At 40.0% G+C, this 7,789-nt stretch overlaps 1 non-coding gene across 1 annotated transcript; it reads right to left on the bottom strand.

Annotated features, from left to right (window-relative positions):
- Positions 1-4,918: 4,918 nt before the first annotated feature.
- On the bottom strand, positions 4,919-5,027 carry LOC136498704 (small nucleolar RNA R71). The gene has a single exon (XR_010769713.1). It is a non-coding gene; the product is annotated as a small nucleolar RNA R71 (small nucleolar RNA).
- Positions 5,028-7,789: the final 2,762 nt, after the last annotated feature.

Genomic DNA, 7,789 nt, shown 5'->3' with positions numbered 1-7,789 from the left:
CCCAACCGGCGGTGCCCACAGCTTCCTCCATCGACTCCACTGATTTGTACAACAGAGACGATGCCCAGTGTTACCTTCGTGAAAGGGATGAGGCATTGGGTCATCACTGGGAGGGAACCCAAGAAACTAAGCACCTAGAGACCACCTTGGCTACTTCCCAAGCTGCCCTCACCACCGTGGATGGGGAGAGTAGCACCACCTGGGCACGGTTAGTGGACTCCGACGCTAGGGTCGTCGGTAGGATTCTTAGAGGAGATTCGATCTCTTTATCATTTTGCTATGTCCTATTCTTCTTGATGACCCTTTTTCTTCTCATTTCATCCCAGACGAAGGAGTTAGAAGCCCCTCAACTGGCAGCGAACAATGCTATCGAGGCTTTGAATGCATGAGGTGACCTGGTGGTAAGACATCTTCATGACATCCCTGTGCACGCCGAGGAGCTCGCCCTCCATAGTGTCCGCCATGGGACCGAGGTGGCCCTGATAACTGCCTAGGTGAACTCTGGACATGAACTTCAGTGGCTCCAACCTAGCTTTGCCAGCAGAGATGACCATCGTTATTTGGTGGAGGCCTTCACTAGGCTTGTAGATGCTACCGCAGATGCTTCTTTGGCCGAAGAAATTGTATACAAAGTTTTCTTTGGCTAGTAATTTGTACTTAGGGATCCAACTTTGAATAAAACAACAGACTTCCCTCATGTTAATCTCCTATCTATGAATGTTGTTGAAGTTTTTCCTTTATGACTTGCATCTTTCTTATTTATTTTTGCACTATAGGTGATGCATACCACACTAGCTTTTGCCTCCTTAGGCTGAGTTAGGATCTTTTATTTTTGTTCTAAAGGTGATACTTTGTTAGTATCGGCTGTTAATCCTGGCGATGATCCAAAATCGATCAAACTGGAATAATAACTTTAATCACCAAGGCTTGAAATCCCATAACGAACAATTGCTTTCAAAATAGCCGATGATGATTCAAGTACTAAATCTTCCATGAAAACTCAAGAATCATCAGCCGTCAAGCTCTTTCAAAGTGTTGTGCAACTAAATCCAAATCTAACTCTTTAAAACAGAATGGCTACATTCTGACGAACTAACTCATAAGAGCAATATTTAGCCGTTCCATACTCACCAACTAAATAAGTCATTAAAATAAACTCTCAGAGCCGATTGCTTGGATCTGCTGTTGGCGTTCATCATTGAGTTTGATGACGCCTCCTTCCCTGAGCCTACCAGAGAAGCATTCACATTCTTCAAATCCCTAGTATGCTAGATCGGTTGTTGATATGCTCACGGATGTATTGGCCTAAACCACTTTGACGTTGTCTCCCTACCACTGGATAAGGCATTGGTGCATTGTTGAAGGGATGCAACAATTAGCGTGGATCCAGTCATGACCCAAGAGCAGACTATATGTTCCTTTACCATCGATGATGAAGAAAGTAGTAAGGAGGGTCTTCCTTCCAATCGTCAATTCGACGTTAACTATCCCCTAGGTCTTAGATGCATTGCCACCGAAGTATTTCAACATCATATCTATTTCAAGCAGATCTTCTAGGCCTTTCCCAAGCTTATGAAAAGTAGTATTGGGCATTAGATTGACAGGAGCACCTCAATCAACTAACATATTAGTCATAAGCTTACCATCAACAAATCCTTTCATGTAATATCTTTTAATTGTCAATGCTAAGATGGCTTGTCAAATATAGCTTGTTGGGACTAGAGGGCTAACTGAGCTATTGCTTCTCCTAACTCTTCTTCATCATACTCTTCCCCATTAGATTCTTCTTGTTCATACTTGGAGGGAGCTCTAAATTCTATAGGCAAGATGAAGACAATATCAATATTAGCCGATGGCTTACCCTTGTCGGCTGTTCGCTTGACGCGCCATGTCCGAGGTCTGCTATACTTTCGAGCTTCTAGTTCTCTATTTCTTAGGTGTTAAACTCTTCTTTTCTGGCTCCTTGTTAGACCTCCTGGACACCATTGTCCTTCTTACTAAACATACTCTTTCTCTTCATCACGATCAGCCCAATTTTGATCATGGACACGCTTGCCTAACTGATCATGGACTCCTTTATTTTTTATGCGTTGATCCATGTTGTTAGATTGATAATTCAAATGCTCATCAATGGACTGGTGGTTGGCTTGAGATTGCCTAAACCCTACATACTGATTACTGCACTCTAGGTAGTTTCATCTTGTAGGCAATTTCAAACCTTCGTTCCAACAGTGTCTGAAGAAAGGATAGCTCCAATGTAGCTTGGCTTGTTCTCTTTCGTACCTTTCTTCTTCACACCGACGCTCATATTCTTCTTCTTTAAGCCGGCGCTCATAGTCCTTCTCCTTCTAGCACTACCACTTGTTCAACAAGATCCTAGAAGTGACCCGAGGACACAAAGCACTAGCTCTAGATGTCTCGTCTCGTTTGTATCGGCTGTTTTGCTGATCATCCTTCTTGAACTCATTTGCTGATATCTAAACTTTGGGTCAACTGACCCGTCTTCCTTGGCCTTAGCTATTGTCAAGACCTTCCTCTTTCTCTTAGCCAACTGAAACTCCACCATGTGCACCCCTAGGATGGGATGCCCATCTATGGCCATTGCTAGTTTCTTGGCTGGTTCGAACTTGATCTTTCCTTGCTCTATGGCCTTTGTTGACGGAGTAAACAACCATTATAAACCATCAATATAACATGTATAAGGGCATAAATACAATCACCAATGAAGGTTTAGGGGCTTAAACTAACAAATTCCATGAGTTTTGGTGAATCTATATTTTCTACAGGGTTTATCTAGAAAACTGTCATGGCGGACCTACATGTCAGATTTAATTGCGCTTATCCATAGTGAAACAGACACTAGAAGACTCTAGAAGACTCAAGAGGACTCCACACCAAAGAGGAGGGTGAGACGCCGCTAGGTGGGGCTAGGCGGCCTCACCTCGCCAGCCCCTTGTTGCAATGTCAGTCCTCCACCGCCTCCTAGGTTGCATCTACATCGTCCTTTAAGTCAGTTTGATCCAAGGGCTCACGTTGGACGCTCTAGCCTATATATATCAGCCCCTGCCCCCCTGATGGCATAAGTCATTTGAGAAAATAGAAACCCTAATTATCCTTAGAGCTCCACCATATTCTAGGGCATAGCTAGTTAGGCTAGGTCTAGAGGGAGGCAAGCAGGCTTGGTATAATCTTTGTACCCATCTCTCTTTTGTATATCTATTACTTTTATATGCTAGTTACAATTGTTATGACAATATCAGTATTCATCTTTTTCATGTTCTTCATTATAATGTTCATCATCTACTTTGATTATATGCTTAGTATAGTTGGATTATCATCATGTTCATGCATAAGTTCGTATAGCGCTCACTATAAGGATCCATGGGTGGGTGGTCGATATTGTGTAAGCGTGGTGCTTATACGTTGTTTACCTGTGGATACACCCTATATTCTAGGTCATGTGGTAGATCGCGGATGTGACACAACCATTGAGTCCTCTATAGTCCACTCCCTGAATATAGGTGCACATAGGGTTCAGTTATGAAGGAAGAGCAAGCTCTATTCTTAATCTTCCTTAGTAATATCCCTTATGTGTAGATATGACGATGATCTTAGCATTGATTACTAGGTATAATTGCACTAATCAATGTATGCTTTGACTTATAATTAAGAATGACTTATGAATTATTCCTCTAATATTCTACCTAACCATGCTAATGCCATAGAAAGGAGTACTCTGAGTGATTTATCATTGATCAATACTATATATATATATATATATATATATATATATATATATATCTTATCCTATGACTTACCCCTGTTATGAGTAGAATATTGGTTATGGTTTACTTCTCCTTCAATAGTATAAGTTATTAATACATGTCCATGCTAGACCTTCCCTGTGGTAAAAATATAAATAACGATACATGGAATACTCCCAGGTGAAGTGCTACAATGGTATAATTATCTGTGCACTTGTAGATCTTTTTCATTCATATATTCTTCCTAGTCACATAAACTAATAAAGACCTACTTAGTATTATTCTAGTAGTAATGCTATGTAGTACCAACAAGCATCTCTGGCATCATCACTATGGATGACAGCCTAGTAAAGTAATGTTAAGAGATATAGGTTTATAATAGGTGGCTACTAAAACAAGTGACAAGTTAATAAATACCAACAAACATTTCTGATGCCATTGGTGGGGATAGATTTGAAACTCTGTTCTTAGTAGTGACGCTAAGAAATGTCAACAAGCATTTCTGGCGCCATTGTTGGGGAAGGTAGCTAGGCAAAGGAAGTATTGATAAACTTATACTTATTGATGTGATCGAGGAAAACCATTTACCCCTGCTCAAGCATGATTACCCTTGTGTTGTCTACTTTTATATCTTATGCAGGGTAATATATGACCGGTTTTTACCTTCCAACAAATTACATTGATGATCCAAAAGCATTAATCAGGAGGACTAGAGCTAAACTCAAGAATGTCCCAGTTTTAGAATCAGAAGACAACCAGATAAGGCGAAGCTTAACACCAAAATTTGAAGCCATGGCTAACAGGACTCTTCATGATTTCTCTGCTCCTACTACAGCCAACATTCATACTGGACCAATAGTCAATGTTGGAGACAATGGATTTGAGCTCAAGCCAGCTCTCATCAACATGGTGCAAGCAAACCAGTTTGTGGAAAGGCACATGAAGATACGAGTGCACATCTTCAACAGTTTCTCGAGATTTGTAGCACTTTCACCATCAAAGGAGTAACCCAGGATGCCATATTACTTTGCCTCTTAACATTCACACTCTTGGGGAAGGCAAAGCAATGGTTCTACACCAACAAAGATTGAAATACTACATGGGATAACTCTCCACTGCCTTCCTAGCAAAGTTCTTTCTCATAGGCAAGACCAATGCTCTGCGTGGGAGAATCTCAAGCTTTCAGCAACAACATGATGAATCTGTCCTTGAGGCATGGGAACACTTTCAAGATTACATTGCGGAATGTCCTCCTCATGGGGTGGAGAATTGGCTACTCATATAGACTTTCTACCATGGGTTGACCAATAGTACCGTGAGACTATGGATGCTGCTGCTAGAGGTGCATTCCTATCACTCACAATTTCTACTACAATAGCTCTTGTGGAGAAGATAGCCTCCAATCAAGGTTGGAATGAAGAACATGTTAAAACCCACAAGAGGGGTGGAGGTATGCATCAACTTAAGGAGGTAGACATGCTATCTGCCAAGATGGACCTACAGATGAAGAAGCTTGAAGATCGAGCCAATGAGAAGCAAGAAGTCATGCATATTCATGATTCTTGCATGACATATGAAGTGTGTGGAAACATTGGGCATTCAAAAAACAACTATCCTGAAACCCAAGAGGATGTGAACTTTGTCAACAACAACTACTTTCATCCTCAGCAGAATCAAGGGTAGAATCAGCAACAAAGGCCGAACTACCAAGGTAATTACCAAGGTAACTATCAAAGTAATAATTTTAATAATTTCAATCAACCACCCTTGAGAGAATTAATTGCTGGCCAATCCAAGCTTATGGAAGGATTATCTAGAAAGGTAGCTACCAATAATAAAATTCTAGAGAACATAAATAATAGAATGGATAGCTTTGCTTCTGCCATTAAAAATCAGCATAGCTTTAATAAAATGATAGAATCACAAATAGCTCAGCTGGCTGCTGCTATTCTTCCATCCAACAAAGGTAAGATTCTAGGGCAACCGAAAGATCTAGAAACTATAAATCTTATTGATATTCACAATGCATCATATTACTGTATACAACCATCGATGGGAAGGTGGATAGACTATACCTTGCCAAAAAAGAAGAGCGGTCTAGGGAGACCTGTCATCCCCATCGCCATTGGACCTGACATTTTTCAAGAAGCTGTCTGTGACTTTGGAGCAAGTGTCAATATCATGCCTAAGGTAATTTAGGATCAAATTAATGGAGATACTTTGTTGTACACAAATATGCATTTGTAGCTTGCAGATCAGTCACTCTGTTACCCCAAGGGAGTTCTTGAAGATGATATTACTCGAGTGGGACAATCATATGTTCCCATAGACTTTGTGGTTTTGGAAATAGGTGGAGATGTAAGGGCACCCATTATTTTGGGCCGACCTTTCCTAAGCACTGCAAAAGCCATCATCTAGACGGATAGTGCCAAGATCTATTTCACAATTAAGGATAGAAAGAAAAAGTTTTCTTTCAAGAATCGTATCTTGCAATCTCCTAGACATCTATAGATGCCATACATACCCGAAGACACAATAGTGACCAAAAAGAAGAATAACAGGAGGAGGAACAACAAAGCCAGGCAGTCACAAGAAGAATCAGTCAACATGATCAACACACTCCGATCAGAGTACGACCACCTCCTCACTTCACCATTCCTTGCTAAGAAGGATGATCTAGGCGTACTAACGATTGAGTGTACCATTAGACAAAGAATCCTCCACAAGACCTTATGCAACATCGGGTTGGGTGTCAATATAATATCCAAGGTAATGTATGAATACTTATTTGGTGATGAACCTTTGTTCCCTACATATACACAATTGCAGATGGTGGACCAATCAATTCGATTTTCAGAAGGAATAGCAAAAGATGTCATGGTAAGGATACATGATCACTATACCCTTGCTGACTTCATGGTTCTTGACATGGGAGAAGAAGAAGATGATACACCCATCACCCTTAGAAGACCATTCCTCAACACTACCAATGCGATCATCGACGTCGGGTCTAGACAAATCCACTTCCAATACCCTAGAGAAAAGGTATGCTATTATTTCAGTAGTTATACCACTTATGAGCAGCTGAAGAAGTTCCACTCCAAGAGAAGACGTCGATCATCCCAAAACCAAAAGAATCAATCCCTAAAGAAAAGTTGGGAGGAAGGCGAGGAACCAAAAGAAGTTGTGAAAGATAAACCCGCTTCGCCAAAGTAAAGTCCACAAACCAAGCAGGTATGGAAAGAGAAAGTAACATCGCCACCAGAGTCACAAGACGTGCAACCATAAGGGTCTCCATCCTCAGGACAGACTGATGCACCCATGGATAAAGAAGATAGGAGAAGAGTCATGTCTGAAGGACTTAAAAATCTGAACCCTGGCCGTGAGGTAATATTGGTAGTTATCCATATTTACTTTTTAGTATTGCATGGATTACTTTTCATTTTAGCATATTTACTTTTCTACAATTGCATTACATTTAGAACAGGAAGATAAAAAGTTTCATGACTGCATTACAGTATTGCAACATAAATCTTAAGCCCCACGCGAGTAAATTTTTCGATATGTAAACACCCATGGGAAGATTCACTGTGGTGGCATAAATATATATATATATATATATATATATATATATATATATATATATATATATATATATATATATATATATATATATATATATATATATATATATATATATATATATATATATAACATGCATGCATATTTTCTTTCATCATTATATAAATAAGAAAATCCAAAAATATTAATAGACATCCAGCTAGAACTTTGCCAATTAAGAAATCTGTCTAAACCTCCAAGGACAACAAAATCTCAGAATGGCTGACCGCTAACCCCTCATCCTAATTTGTGCCATGAGTTTTTGTGTTCTTATTAGAGTATTTTGTAGGATAATCAAGAGTAAAGTCATCTATACGAAGTATATTTTCCCAAACTGTCGCTACACCCACTACACAAGGAACCCTACTTCTAGACAGATGAGAAAGATTTCTGCTAGTAGACTC

Source organism: Miscanthus floridulus, chromosome 12 (assembly GCF_019320115.1).
Source record: "Miscanthus floridulus cultivar M001 chromosome 12, ASM1932011v1, whole genome shotgun sequence".
Classification (NCBI taxonomy): domain Eukaryota; kingdom Viridiplantae; phylum Streptophyta; class Magnoliopsida; order Poales; family Poaceae; genus Miscanthus; species Miscanthus floridulus.
This window is presented reverse-complemented; position numbering and strand designations above follow the sequence as displayed.